The following is a 15976-nucleotide window of genomic DNA, read 5'->3' on the forward strand; positions in this document are numbered from 1 at the left end:
TTGTTCCACCGTTTGGTCTATTTGCATATTAGCCTTTTATTATATAGAACAGATCATAAAAATGGGCAGAAAAACAAAAGAAATCATCTGGATTTTTGAATATATTTTTAGTGTATGTCTAAATATAAATGGCAACTTTTCTCATAAACCAAGAGGCAGATTTCCTATGAAAACAAACCTTTAATAGTTCACATTAACCATTTAGTTTTGTTATCTCAGTGAATTTGAAATTTAAAAGGGATATTAGAGATTACTGAGATTATCCACCTTATTCTATAGATGTTGTCCAAAGACCAAAAGAGAGGAAAAGACTCACTGAGTTTGGCAGGAGAAAAATTACAATCACAGAGTATTTTCCTAGGCCAACTGTGTTTAATGCATGTTCAAGTACGTTTACATATTTAAAATGAGAATATAACAAGGTTGTGGAGAGAGATTTGTCCAAATTTTTCCTTTCTGCACTATCCTCCAGGTTACCATAATATGCATATTTGAACATGGCATTCTTCTGTTTAAAATGTTTTGCTAGTTCTTCATCATCATCTACCAACTTCACAAACTTGATCATCAGAATCCCATAGTGCCTATCATATGTTGCCCACTCTTCAGTAATTAAGCACATATTGTCCTATCATTGCTTACTAAATATGTAGTTTCATGGGAAGATCGTTGTGGATGGACACTTTTTTCTTCACCCTGGATGTATTGAGAAATCTATTATTACTCTCTTCCTACCAAAGTATATCACCCTTCCTTTGGACTAGAAGTGCACTCTTATAAGTCATTTTATGAGATGCCCACTAGGGGCAGGATAAGCCATTCACAAGTGTCAAAGGGCTACTTGGAATGTGGGGTGGGGAGTTAAGAAATGTCTGTAGCTTTCAGATGTGCCAGAGGTGGCATTGAAATGAAGCAGTTGGTAGACTGCTTGACTTAGGAAATGTTTTTATAAGACATCTTCCCTAACCACACAGTTACAAATACTTTTTATAATTGTGGAATAGAAAGATACACAAGTAAGCATCTATGTCCATATCTCCATTATGTCTATGAACCTTGGAGATCCATGTGTACCAGTTCAGAGCAGGCTACATGTATAAAATCATAGGTCAGTCTCTAAAAGTATTAATAAAATAACTCAAATCCTTTGCTTTCATCCTTGAAGCACATTAAAAAAGGATCAACAGACATAATCCACATAATCAAATTTTTTTTATTTCTATTACCCTTCATTCTTTAGTTCTAAAACCCTCTGGAAATTCTCACTCCACAAACCACAACATGGCTTCACATTTATGCCTTTGCTTCTTTTTCTTGGATAATTTCATTTTCTTGACAACTTTTGTCCCCACCAGAATCCCTAATCATACCCATGCCACACCTTCATAGTCCCCGTAATGATAATCCATTCAGTTCTTGGCTGCTCATTTCTGGGAGGAGTGGACTATCATCACTGCTACCTCTCTTACTAGAATTAGCTCTATCTGCCTTACTCCCCTAGTCTAATTAAGTAGGAATCAGGAGCATATGATTGTAGATACTCATGTGTTAATAATTGTGTAAATTATTAAATTCTTAGTATTTCTAATTTTCAATGTTAAGTGTATAAATGCACAAAGATGAAACAGATAAATAAAAACCACCTGCACTTATACCACCCAATGATAAACACAATTAATAGATCATGTGATTTTTTCCACTTAGATAGAGGCATATTTTTTTTAACATATACCTCCCAATACCAGGATTTGGATTATATTGTATATATAATTTTCTATTCATACTTATTCCATGATGATATGTTAAATATTAAGTAGTTATATAAAAATGTAATTTTAAAAATAATTGTATTTTATGATATGAATATACCATAATTTCTTTAAGCATCCTCAGATATGTGGACGTATATGTGAAGAATCCATATTGAAATGAAGTTTAGAAGTTTCCATTTTATAGAAAATAAGCTGATTTCAATACCTGAAGGATTTGCAACTACTTTTAAAACTCTTCAGAATTTTCAAAGACCCACAGATACTTTCAACTGTAAAAGAAAATATTTGGTGTATAATGAAACTGGCTTAGATCCAGTTAAACGTTCTTTTTAAGTTACCTAGAGAGTAAGTCAAGGTGTCACCCTCTCTATTCCAGTAGAGGAAATAAATATTATTGATTTCAATTTTTTAAATTAGATTTTAAATTTAGCTTGCAAAGTTCTTTTTTGAGTTTTGTTTTTATAATGACCATTACTATACACTCATCAGAACATATTTTAAGTTCACTGCAATCATTCAATTATTTCTTCAATCTAATGCAGAGAATACTTATTTTTCATAGTAATTTTATTCAGTATTTTTGTAACCCAGACACACTAAAAAAATGCATTTTTTAAAATAAATGAAATTGGAACCATCAGTGAAAATAGGCTCAATCTGATTTAATATTTAAGTAAATGCCAACTACAGTATTCAATTTATTTTTTAAATAAAAGGACAATTGATGGGTAAAGAGGAAAACATGATGTTTTAATCAGATTCTAAATTCATAGCTTAGCCCTGAGACAGAAGGTACCAAATAGTGTAGAGTAATACATTTTTCTTCTCTGAGCCCGTTACCAATGGATCTTGTAAGGTACAGACATTAACCTTTCTAGTAACCTTGTAAAATTGGCCCAATCCACATTTTTCAGCTGAAGAAACTAAGCAACGGAGAGGTTAAAATCATAGTACCATAGCAGGGATAGCTAAGATAAGTATTGCTCTATATTTTACTCATATTTTATTCTTTTTTTAAAATATATTTTATTGATTTTTTTACAGAGAGGAAGGGAGAGAGAGAGTTAGAAACATCGATGAGAGAGAAACATCGATCAGCTGCTTCCTGCACACCCCCTACTGGGGATGTGCCCGCAGCCAAGGTACATGCCCTTGACCAGAATCAAACCTGGGACCCTTCAGTCCGCAGGCCGATGCTCTATCCACTGAGCCAAACCGGTTAGGGCATCATATTTTACTCTTATAGCTATACGATGTCCTTGTTGGCAAAAGAGAAACTAGTATTATCATGACAACAATGACACTGATAACAATAGGACAAAGAGGATGGCTACTAATATTATTACTAATAATAATAATGATAATCCTAACAATAATAGCAATCAGAACAAAATATTATCATAATTTGGAAAGTTTTAAAAGATTCAAAAATTTTTATCAAGACAAATTAAAATGAAGAAATGCCATTTGAAAGAAAATTTTCATATTTTTAAGAAAAGATTATGTTGTAATTGTTATCCTCCAAGTTAAATAAGAGTAGGGGAGCAAGATATAGGATTGTACTGCTTTCTGGAAAGCAAGCCTATTCATTCTATCTTTATCTAATGATTAATTAAAAAAGGAAAAGACCCTTTTTTTCAAAGTTTTGGCAGGAATATATAGTTTCAACGAAATGAAATTATTGTTTGTATGTCAAAGTGAGTCAAAGGCCAATGATTTTATAGAATTTACCTAACAGAACTTTACCTATTTAGTTTCTTACATCCAACAGTTTATTTAAGTCATTTTCTCTTGGTCTATTTGCCTCCCCTACTAATCCTTTAGGCTCATCTAATCTCCCCTAAACTCAACTTGCTTTTTACTTCTGAAACATTCTTACTTTATGTTTGTAGCCAAGAAGGAGACATTTTTAACAATGCTATGTCAAAGTGAGTCAAATGCCAATGATTTTATAGAATTTACCTAACAGAACTATACAGAGCAACAGATTGTTGCTCTTTAATGTAGAGGCTCTATAAAAATGATACATGCATGAAGTTTCATTAAGTAGTAACTAGAATCATAACCATATTCCCAAGGGCAGGAGTTTGAAGCTCTTAGTAGATTTTGGAATCAGTCAGTTCTTGGTAGGAATCCCATTTCTAACTTCAAAATTACAGCAAATTTGGCAAATTAAACCCTCTGAGACTCAATATTTTTACCTGAAAAATAGGAATGATAATTCTTTCTTTAAAAGGAAACTGAAATTTTAATAATTTAATAATAAAATATATATCATAATATATAATATATTTAATACTGTTATTTATCTATAATAAATAAACAAATAGAGTGTGGAAGACAGATTCTATTTGCTGTAGTGGGAGTTTGCAGATAAGCAAGGAGAAGAGGTTAGAATGATTCTCGTGGTAATGGATTAGAGATGGAGACTTAATATAAACTCATATTTAGATTAATGTAGATATAAAAGGTTACATATAGAAAAATTTATAGTTATTTGTATATTTATGGGTTATTCCACAAACATATATTTCCTTGCTTTATCTGCTGAGAAAGTGTAGAAATAATAATAGCAATGAATGCATCTAGTATTCAGGTCATGATTTCTAATACGAATCTCCAACAAAAGGAGCCATGTCCTTGGATAGATGGTTTATTTTAGGGCTGTGGGGGGAAACATGCAGGGTGAGCCTGGAACATTTTGAAGGGCCATAAAGTAAAAGAGTGCTAAAATCAAAAGCAAATACACCTTATAATGACAGAATTTGAAAGGGGACACAGATCCAACTAAAATAGCTCCCAAAGACCAAAGCTGATACAATTTTTTTAAAAATATATTTTATTGATTTTTTACAGAGAGGGAGAGAGAGGGATAGAGAGTTAGAAACATCAATGAGAGAGAAACATCGATAAGCTGCCTCTTGCACACTCCCTACTGGGGATGTGCCCACAACCAAGGTACGTGCCCTTGGCCGAATCAAACCTGGGATTCCTCAGTCTGCAGGCCGACGCTCTATCCACTGAGCCAAACCGGATAGGGCAAAACTGATACAATTTTAACAACAAAATAAAATAGTATTAGACACAGCATAAAGTCTAAACAAATAACCATGAGTCCTTTTGATATAAATAAATGATTGCATAACTAAATAAATGAGGAAGAAGAGTCAAATACTTGATGTAGATACTTCAACCTCAAAGAGGAAGAGCAATGCTTCCACTTAATTATGGGCTTCGCATAGTGACCTCCTTTCAAGGAATGTAGCACAAAAAGGAAAAACAAAACAAAACAAAACAAAACTCGCTTTACAATGGAGAAACCCGTCAGACAACAGCCAGGTGGTGAAGGTCAACAATGATAAGTCATGTTGATAGAATGTACCCTTGATACAATGCTATGACAATTGCACTTTACCTCCATGGTCTTCTCAAAAACACTTCAACCCAGGTAAATCCTAAGAGAAACACCAGACAAATCGCAATAGGAGAACTTTCTACAAAATGTCTGACGTGTGCCTCTCAAAATTGTCCAGGTCATTAAAACAAGGAAAGTCTGAGTAATGGCGAAAGCAAGGAGTAGCCTAAGAATATATGACACATGTTATGCTATGTCCTGGATGGAATCTTGGAACAGAAGAATAACATTGCAGATTAGTGTTTGTGTAGAGGCGGGGGGTGGGGAGAACGGTGACTGGCTGCTAATGGGCACCCGATGTGTTTGGGGGTGACTTAAATGCTCTAATATTAGATTGTTGTGATCATTGCACAGCCCTGTGAATATGCAAAAAGCCACTTAGTTGTATACTTTGAATGGATAAAACGTGTCGTGAATTATATCTCAGTAAAGCTATTTTAAAAAAATATTGGTTTAAGGTTAAAGTAGATTTTAATGACTTTTCTCCTTTTCTATTAAGAGAAAGCAAGCCTTGAAAAATAGCTAACATCCTCCTAAGTGTCAGGGAGCCAGTAATCATTTGGAGGAAAAGCCACATAGAGCAAGGATGGATTCTATAAACACCTAAGTCCTATAATGTTCCCAGCTTGAAAAAATAGTGATTACTTTTAGTAATACATTCCACACCAGCTTCATGTTATATGACAGAACAGCAAAGCCAGATCCCTGAATTCCTTTAACTCTACGGGATCCATTTCTGGCCATGGCTACACTCCAATTTACACGGCTGGTATAATAAATCCCACCCTGCCGTAGCTATGCCAATTAGGTTTTACTGGGCTCCCCACTCATGCTTCTAGGCCCTACTCTTTATTTTTCTGTCTTTGCATGACATTACAAATGTCAGGGAGCCTCAGATTTGCTCTCTGCTTGCTTTATTATATTAACATGATTTGCTAAGCCTGTTTGCTGCCTAAGTCCATAGAGATGGAAATAATAATCCTTTTTCCATTTTATGGTGTTGTTAAGTCTGTAACTAAGTAAGTTTAGAAATTCATCAATTCAGTTTAAAATGTAGTCAAACCAGCTGTTTCACCATCAAAATGGCCCATTTTAGTGATTATATAAACAGAGCCTAAGTGTGTTGGAACGCTACATGTAAATGTTATAATTCAGAATCAGATTCCTTCCCCAAATGGTATGGTAGCCTTTTCTAACTCATAATTTTGCTGGCCACTAAATTTATTCTTTGTATAATGTTGCTTAATGTTTATGTAGCTGTGCTATTGAGATCTGCAGTGAGCTCCACAGCCTTTAAATGTGGAAGATTTCTAAGCTATGGTGACAAAGTACTAATGTTTGCAAATGATTGCACGTAATATGGCTTTTCCACAAATAATCATTTGTTTTTTATTTCTATGCATCTTTAGGCATTGCGTGCTGATTTTGGTCACTAAAATTTAGTTGAGAACATTGCAATTTCAAGCAATTTAATTATAATTATAAAAATATTTATTAAAGGAAGCTTAATTTCAAATGCATCTTCTCTCATTAAGTTTTTCTGTTTTTCTTTTTGAACTATAGGAAATCTTGAATTTCATAGATCTTGCTGCCTATTGTTTTCAATTGTAATAATTACTGTTATTTATACTAATTATTGTTATTCATTAAATATTTGGGAAATGAACGAGAGGGGGGGGTCCATGATAATTTGATCACAATATAGTTCTTGCCATCACTGCTTCTAATTTCTTGACTAATTTAGCACTTTTTTTTTTTTTTACTATTTTCTCCAATACCACTGTTTTTATAATTCTTGGTAATTTCAATATCCATGAAATCATCTCCCAAAAGCTTTTGACTTGATTTCTTCTTGATCTCTTCTTCACCTGATTTTATATGCCACATTTCATCTGTCTTCAATGTCGTGGACAGACCACAGATACTATCAATCAACCTCTTCCATCGTCTGAAGTTCATCATTCCACCATCTGAATAACCCTTTCTTGCACCTCTAACAATCCTCCTTTCTCCTCACTATGACCTTGTTGCTATCTAGTTGACTAAGAAAGTAAAATCCCACATGATGATCAAGTGAAATTGATTCCAGGGATTCAAGGACAGTTCAACATCCAAAAATCAACAAATATAATACATTGTATCAGCACAAAGGTTAAAAATCATGCAATCATCTAAAAAATGCATAAAAAAAACATCTGATAAAATTCATTGTCCTTTCAACATGAACAATTTTTAACAAACTATGTATAGAGGGAATGTACCTAAATATAGTAAAGGCCGCATAGGACACCAAAAGCAAAGGTGACATCAGTATTTGCCTTCTTATTGGGTCAGTCCAATCAACATACAAATATGATATAAATACTCTGGTTCCTCTTCAGATCGCATAAATCTTTCGCCTTTTACAAATATGATATCACATCACCTAACTTTAAAAGCTGCACTTGGCTTCCCACACTCATTCCTGTCTCACTGATGCCCTTTCTCTACGCTCACTGTGAGGTGCAGTGAAAGTAAGGAATCAGAAAGACCTGGTTTCAGTTTTGGTTTGCTACATATTAGCTATGTGATCTTAAACAAGGCACTCAAAGCTTTAGTCCTCTGTTTCTTAATCTAGTTAATGGAAATTAACAATACCTAAAAGGATATAAAAGTGATTTTGAGGCATTGTCTCAAAATATTCAAAGTGCTTCAAATGTGGTAATGTTTAATGTTTACCAGAAACCTATGAGGTGGGTTGTGTTATTTTTCCCCAGTTTATGGATGAGGAAATCAAAGACACAAGAGGTTAATTTGCATGTGCTACATTATGTAAAGTGCAAAGCTTGCATTGGAATTCAGGTGTATTGGAGAAAATCAAGCTTTCATCAGGTGGCAGAGGCTAACAAATCTCCAGCAAATTTCCTTCTACACTTTTTTATATTGATAGTGTTATAGCAGTCACAAATCTGCCCAACATTGCATCATTTTCTAGCTTTCATTACAGGAAGATTTGACTAATTTTCACTTCTAGTATGGTCCCTAAGACAGTAGACATTATCCCCTTTCTCATATTCTATCCCTCTTTCATTGGCCACACCCAAAAGTGCCAGCAAGCCAGCTTCAGCTCTGTGACCATAACGCCCTAGGACACATGTTGGTAATATGGCCTTTGGACCAAATATGTTCCATCTCCTGTTTTTGTAAATAAAGTTTTATTGGAACACAGGTACATACATTTGTTTACAGATTGTCTATGTTTGCTTTTACACAAAGACAGCAGAACTGTCAAGTGCCACAATATTAGTTTTTTCTTTAGTTTTCTTTCTTTTGTTTTCTAAAGTATTAAACATATTTTTTACAGCTATTTCTTTATAAAATTTAATATTGTCCATAATTATTTGGATCAGTGTAGCCTATAAGAAAATTATAAATCTTACCTACCATTGTGAGTTACACTTCCTAACATAGTCATTTATTTCTTTATTAAAAACTTTTTTCCTTTACATATTCTTACATTACACATGAATTTTCAGGAATTTATTCATGTCATATTGCAAGTGCTTATAACAACACTGCTTACATTGCCCTAATCGTGAGTAAAAATAAATAGCTTTAGAACTTTTCAATACTTTATTTTAAAAACTAAGTTATAAAAAATGATAAACGTTGCAAGAGGCAACAGAATTAAATCAATAATATTTTAGTTGTTGTGTGTGTGTGTGCCGGGGGGGGGGGGGAGGGGGGAGTCCAAAGTCTATGATAAAATAATTTCTAGTGTGGTAAAGTAGGAAAATAAGTAAAATAAAGTATACACTCTTATTTATATAATTTTTTCTTATCATCTATGGACTTAAAATAGTAAAAATTTACTGACAAAGAACATTTTCTTTTGATATTGTGGTCCAAGGAAATAAACACTGTCCTTTTATTCCTTTAGTTCTTTAAACTATCTGCTCCTTGACTTCATTTGTGTATACTTATCCTTCCACATGAACTTTGATTTGTGAATATGTAAGGTGTCTCTAATGTATGTATTTTATGCCATTATATTTTGAGCACATAATTGTGTGACAAGCACTATAAACTAAACATCTTTACATCATCTCTATTCCTTAGAAAGGTTTTCTAAGGCAGATATTATTATCCCCATTTCATTAATGTCTACATGGTTCCTTGCTTAAAACCATCTACACTAATGAAAGATGCAAATTGACCATACCTTCACGACACCCACCAGCCAATTAGGAGTGAGTATGCAAATTAACCCAACACAAATGGTGGGTTAATTTGCATATGCAGGCACTGAGTAGCTGGTGTGGGGAGGGATGCTTATGTCATCACCATGGCGATGACACAGACATTCTGCACGGCCCCAGCTGCTCCAGGCCTCTGGGCAGCACGGGAAGGCAGAAAGGCAGCTCCAGGCCGGAAGGAAGGCGGTGCCAGCAACCAGGGGAAGGAAGGCCCATTCTTGCATGAATCTTCGTGCATCGGGCCTCTAGTACAGCTAATAAGATTTGGAATTAGAATTCCTTCCTAGGAATGTTTAACTCTCAAGCTATGATCTTCCCTGAAGTTATTGTACCTCTTTATTGACTATTAAACTAAAGACAAGTCAAAAGAAAATTGTGTCTTCACAAGAGTTGGTTTGCCTTCATCATTATGAGTAATCCAATATTTTTAACATCTCCCCTAAATAAACATTTTTTACTATTTTCCCTGAAGTACCATTTTGCTATTTAATTTTTATTACAGAAAATTTTTCCTTTATTCCATTTTATTTTATTCTATATTAATGTTTTCATGATGTATAAATTGCATGCAGAGAAGTATATAAGTCATAAGCTCAATAACTTTTTACAAAGTAAGCACACTAATGCAACCAGCCCCAAATCAAGGAATATAATTATATCAGCACACATAGAATACATTCTCTTTTGTGCCTGGCTTCTTTTACTAAATGCTGTTTGTAAAATTAATCCATGTTTCCTATATAGCAATAGTGTTGGCTGTGCTTATAACTGTATACTATGTCATTGATAAAATGAAGTCCAATTTATTTATCTATTTTAATCTTGATTGAGATTTGTTTTGAGTTGCTAGTGTGAGTGGAAATTGACACAATAGAATCATTTATGGTAAGGTTTGCCTTATGTTCATCCCATCTATGAACTTTTGGCTGCATAAGACCATACCTTAATATTTACTTTCTCCTCAATATGGCAACCGGACCATCTGCACTCCTCATCTTGAGTGGAGCCAATCCATTTCACCAGTTTGTATGCTATAAGCATGTAGCATACATTTGGATAAAGGACCTAGAAGTTTTGAACTCTTAGACTTTCATGCTTGCTATAGGAGCACATCCTGGAACTTGCTTACCTCAGAGTCTCACCACCTGGAACTAACTAATCCTTTTTGAACTAGTCATCAACTCATGTTAGATATTCAATAGGAAAAAAAATGTATTATGATTTGTGGGTTTTGCTTCTGTAAGCGCTGGTTCTTTGTCTTCCTTGGAGCACATTTCAGGTATTCCTCTGAATCTGTGTCACCCAGATTCAGATCTTTTAGGACCCCAAACAACCTTTTGATTTGATTTATAGCTTCAACCTTAGTCATTTTGAGCTATTATGAAGAATAATACTATACACATTCTTGAATACAATTTTTACATATGTAAATGGATTTTTTTTTTTTTAGTTCTTTGAGTGGAGTTGATGAGTCATTTAGTATGATTTAGTAGAAAGTGACAATCACTTCTCTAAAGTGTTGTACTGATTTATATTCCCACCCGCAGTATATGTATTCCAATTACTTACAACATGGAATTGTCTCTTTCTGCTGAATATGTATGATTCTGTGGTTTTAACTATAATTTCCCTGATAGCTAATAAGCATCATTTTTATGATTATTGACCATTTGGATATCCTCTTTTATGAAGTGCCTGTTGACATCTTCGGTCTTTTTTTAACTTTTATTGTATCATCTTTTTTCTTCTTGACTTGAAGGAACACTTTCCATGTTCATGTATAAGTTCTTTGCATTGTGTCCACATTACATACATTTTACCATACAACTCTCATAAATCTTCTGCTCTATGGCTTCATTTTTCACTACTAATGGTATCTGTTGATAAGCAGATATCTCTAATTTTAATGTAGTCTAATAAATTTTCTCCTTTTTGTACTATTTAAGAAATCTTTCTCTCTTTTTCCTTGATTTTTATTTTTTGCTGAATATTAAAAATGGTGCTTTCTTTTAAAATATCTAGAGGACAACATATCACACATTTTCATTTTATTATTATATACAGTTTTGAAAGGACCCCGGCAAATATCTAATTAAGTATTTATTCATAAAAGCTTTATCTATAAAAAGATTTAACAATTAAAGTATATTCTACCATAAAAGTATTATTAATACTTAATACTTTCAAGATCTTTATTTAATTGTAAAGTATTGCTTCTCATTATTGAAGTTATGAATAAAGAAAATTAGAATATTAGTCTACTTTATGGAAAGGGTATGCTTTTTACTTGAGAACACAGCACTATTTAAACTTCTAATTAGCAAAACTGGCTACGTTTTCTTGATTTAACAGTTACTTACTTTGGGGCTAATTATTAAGCCTCATAATAAATGATGCAGCAGAAATTATAGGATATGCCCTCTGAAAATGCAAATAAACAATAAACATTTTTCTTTTCATTTACTTCAATTTTTAATTTTCAAATGATAGTTTGATTTTCTGATCTTTGTCCAATATGCTTATTTACATAACTGAACTTAAAGTAAAAAAGAAATCTCTCTGGATGTTCTGATTAACTGTAGAGCTGCTTTAAAATAAAAAGGGTAATTATCATAAACTTCCTCGAGCCTGCTTGACTTGGATCCAACCGCAATGAAAAGGCACAGCTCTGCTTCCAGAGTGTTCGGTTATTTTCAAAATGTAAATTGGTTTTACTTATGTATGGAAAATTTGAAATTGTTTCTAAAATACACATTCAGAGATAGTAGAGGCTACTGTGAGTGAAAATCAGTATCTCATCACACCCTTTAAGCTTAAGAAACTGTATAATATATTAAAAAATATTTTGCTAGAGTAAGTAAGGTTGAATACAATCCTTTAAAAAAAAAAAATGGCTGCACATTTTTGTATTCCTCTTTTGGGCTCATAAACTGTGCTGTTATCCCCTCAAAGAATGTGTGTTATTCCAATATGGCTTTAGTGTGAATATAGTTGTCAAAATCATTTTCCCCAAGATAATAATGTTAATATATATGTTAAGTGTCATCAAAAGCATAATATTGTATTGACATAATTTAAAAAATATTTTTTAATTTAAATTTTAGTAATAAATATGTTGGTAAGATAAGATAGGTAAATTTGTTGTAGAATCAGAAAGAGAACTACATATAAAAAGAAAGAGCTTCTAGGATTTACCTTTGTTAAAAGATTTCTTTGCAGAAAACTCTTGAAAGGTGAAAACTATTAAGGCTAATTTTTTTACTTTATTTGATATTGTTGCTTCGCTGGTACTATTGCTACTGTTTTAACACTTGTGTCCCTGTTAATTCCAAGTATCAGAATTGAAAGAAAATGGGATGTTAGGTCTATGGACATAATTGATTCAGGAAATAGTCAAATCCCTGTTCATGTTCAGTGCCAATGAGGAGGACCATGTCCTGCTAGTAGTGAGGATGAGAAACAAATGAGTCAAGAAATTCAGAACAAAGTTATATAGTAAAAATGCAAGCAGGCATGAGAGGACCAAAGGAGACCAAAGCCAAGAGACCTGTAAGAGAACAATAGAAACAAATGATGGAGACCTTCTTAGAACCACATTAGGAGATATAATAGAACTAGGGGTCCGGTGCATGAAATTCATGCATGGGTGGGGTCCCTAGGTCTGACCAGTGATCAGGGCCCATCAGGGCCATCTCATCCAATCCAAATTGGGGCGGGCCGGCCGGGGCTTGCTGGCCGCTGGCTGGGGCCTGCTTGGCAGGGGTGGAGAGACTGCAGGAGATTTGCCAGCAGGGGGGAGGAACCAGGGGAGGTTGGCTGGCTGTGGGAGGTTGGCTGTGGGAGCGCACTGACCACCAGAGGGCAGCTTCTGCATTGAGCATCTGCCCCCTCATGGTCAGTGCATGTCATAGTGACTGGTCAACTGGTCGTTCTGGTCATTTGGTCGTAATGGTCTCTTAGGCTTATATATATATATATATATATATATATATATATATATATATAGTATATATTGTACAATATATATATATATTGTAAAAAAAAAAAGTGTCTGTGAATTACAGCCATCTTGGGTTTAAATCCCGATCTTGTCATTTCCTCCATTTGAGATTTTATGCACAAATTGACATGTTCTATGTATAGTTATATCTATTCCTGCTTTAGGAGTTTGTTATAAGATTTAATAACTCACGGCTAGTACTTAAGAACAGTGCCTTCACATGATGAGTAGTCAATAATATTTACTCATGTTACTATATACTTTAATATCTGTACACACTTCTAATTTTTATTATAGTTTATTATTTTTGAGAAGTGGTTCTCATAATCCTCAAGTCAAATAGTGCTGGCATCACTGTTTTCAATCATGAATATTTTCTTACTTTTCTGTTCTTCTTTTCTTTACTCTCTTATCCCTCTCCTGCTTGTTTTACTTCCATTCTTTGCTCTCCATATCTCCTCTAATTTTTCTTTAAACACATATAGTTTGGCTTTGGGTATATGCAGAGTAGTATAATTTCTATCAAAGAGATAGTATAATTTAATTGGCAGAAACAATTTATAAAAAAATATTTATTGCACTGGAAAATTTTGTACAGCTTTAACTTACATATTACATGTTATTTATAATCTCAATCAAGCTAGAAATAAAAGGGAGACAGATATACAAGAGAGAGAGAGTAAGATGGAGAAATAGAGAAAGAACTCTTTTTTCCCAAAAAAACTTCCACAGTAAATTCTTCCCTACTCAATAAGATCCTGACCATCTAACTACACTTCTCCCACAAACCTCAGTATCCTAGAGAACATAGATACTGATGGAAAAGCAATTTTCAACACTGCTGACAAATGGGACGTCTGGGTTTTGCCCAAGCTATTTGCTTAATAGCAGCATCTCTTTCTCAAAGAACCCCTTTACTGTGTGTTGAGTATCTGAGTCAGTTCTGAAGAGTTGGTTCTGGACAGCTGACATTTCTATTGCCCTGGTTGTATTTGCCTCTGCTGTTTTTCACAAAGAAAAGTAAGAAATTCCAAGTAAAACATTTGGAAAATTTCCATTGACATGAATTGGAATTTCAGACTGTGTATTTCCTACCTCTTTGGGTAGGTAAGAATGATGTTTTACAATCAGTAACATGTATGCCCTTCTTTACCAAAATGAAGAATCATACTGTGGTATTAATTACTTAAATCATCATCATTTAGTGAAATATTGCAATACTTATTGATCCTTATTTAATGGCAGATATTTCAAATATACCACTTTTTCTTTCAACCTGAAAATGACATATAACAGCACATATATTGAAAAATGTTATTGTATTTTAAATATTTGATTAAAAATTGCACTATACAGTCTGCATTAATGCTTGCCTGGCTTAGCAAGGTATTATAGAATCTAATAGGATATTTCAGAGGTCGTAAGGGAGAGGCACAAAACAATACTGTCTGTTTCACTAAAAATTGATGTAATATTTCAATCATGAATATTTTCTTTAGATTCATAGATATTTAGAGCAAGATATTTTAGTACCACCTCTGAATTGCAAAATAGGGCATTTACACATAGATGCAGGCTCTCAAAACAATTGACCTCAAGGTTAGACAATATGCTGATGCTAAAGAAATAGCAGAAATAGTTATGGACCACTGCTTGAAAAAACAGAAGGTTTTACTTCACAGGGAGTAAACTGTTGACCCATGTTCGCATTAATTGCCAACCGCTAATTATACTTCTCTGGATATTTTTCCAAGAAAGGATAAGTGATCATTAAGTGAGTTAAGTTCAGAAGAACAAAATACCTTTGGCATTGGCAACTCACGAATTAAAAAAATATTTGGAAGTAGAGTATATGTTAGAGCTTGGAAGTATGAATGCTTGTGCAAATGTTACTATATCAATATGTTTAAAATATCTCAGATGCCACCCCCTCACTGCTACATGATGTCAAAGATAGTAATGAAGGTTTTCTAAAGTACTAATGCAGTATTGCTATATATTAGTCACTAAAGTCCAAGGAAACACCTTTGTGATAAATCAACTGTATTTCACTTTGACATCAAATCCTATAATTAAGACTAAATATAGATTATAAAGGACTGCTGAGCTGGGCATTATCAATTTATTTAGTGTTCTCTATCAGAACTCTCTGACCTTGTGTTCTCTGACCCAGCACTTTGAGCTATACTGACCCTGTAGCTAGGTTAGGAGATGAGGTGGTTCTGCTATTTGTTTCCTTAGAATGTGGATTTGCAATAACAGGACATTTATTTCATTTTACAACCATTTTTTTCTTTATTTTCTTCTCTAAATAAGCACAGTCCCTAGGAGCCAAAGGTTAATCTTGACACTACTTTAATCCTAACTCAAGGACAATGTCTTTACATAGTAACTGTCTAATAAATGTTTCCTAGATGATTAAATATACCAGTAAATAACAGTATTAACAGAGACTCTATCTAACATTGTGCATTGAGCCATTTTTCTTCACACATCTAATTATTTAAAACTGTTACCCAGATTTGCCTCATCATATTTTACTTATTTTTAAATG

The sequence above is a fragment of the Myotis myotis genome, unplaced genomic scaffold, assembly GCF_014108235.1.
Source record: "Myotis myotis isolate mMyoMyo1 unplaced genomic scaffold, mMyoMyo1.p scaffold_m19_p_2, whole genome shotgun sequence".
Taxonomy (NCBI): Eukaryota; Metazoa; Chordata; class Mammalia; order Chiroptera; family Vespertilionidae; genus Myotis; species Myotis myotis.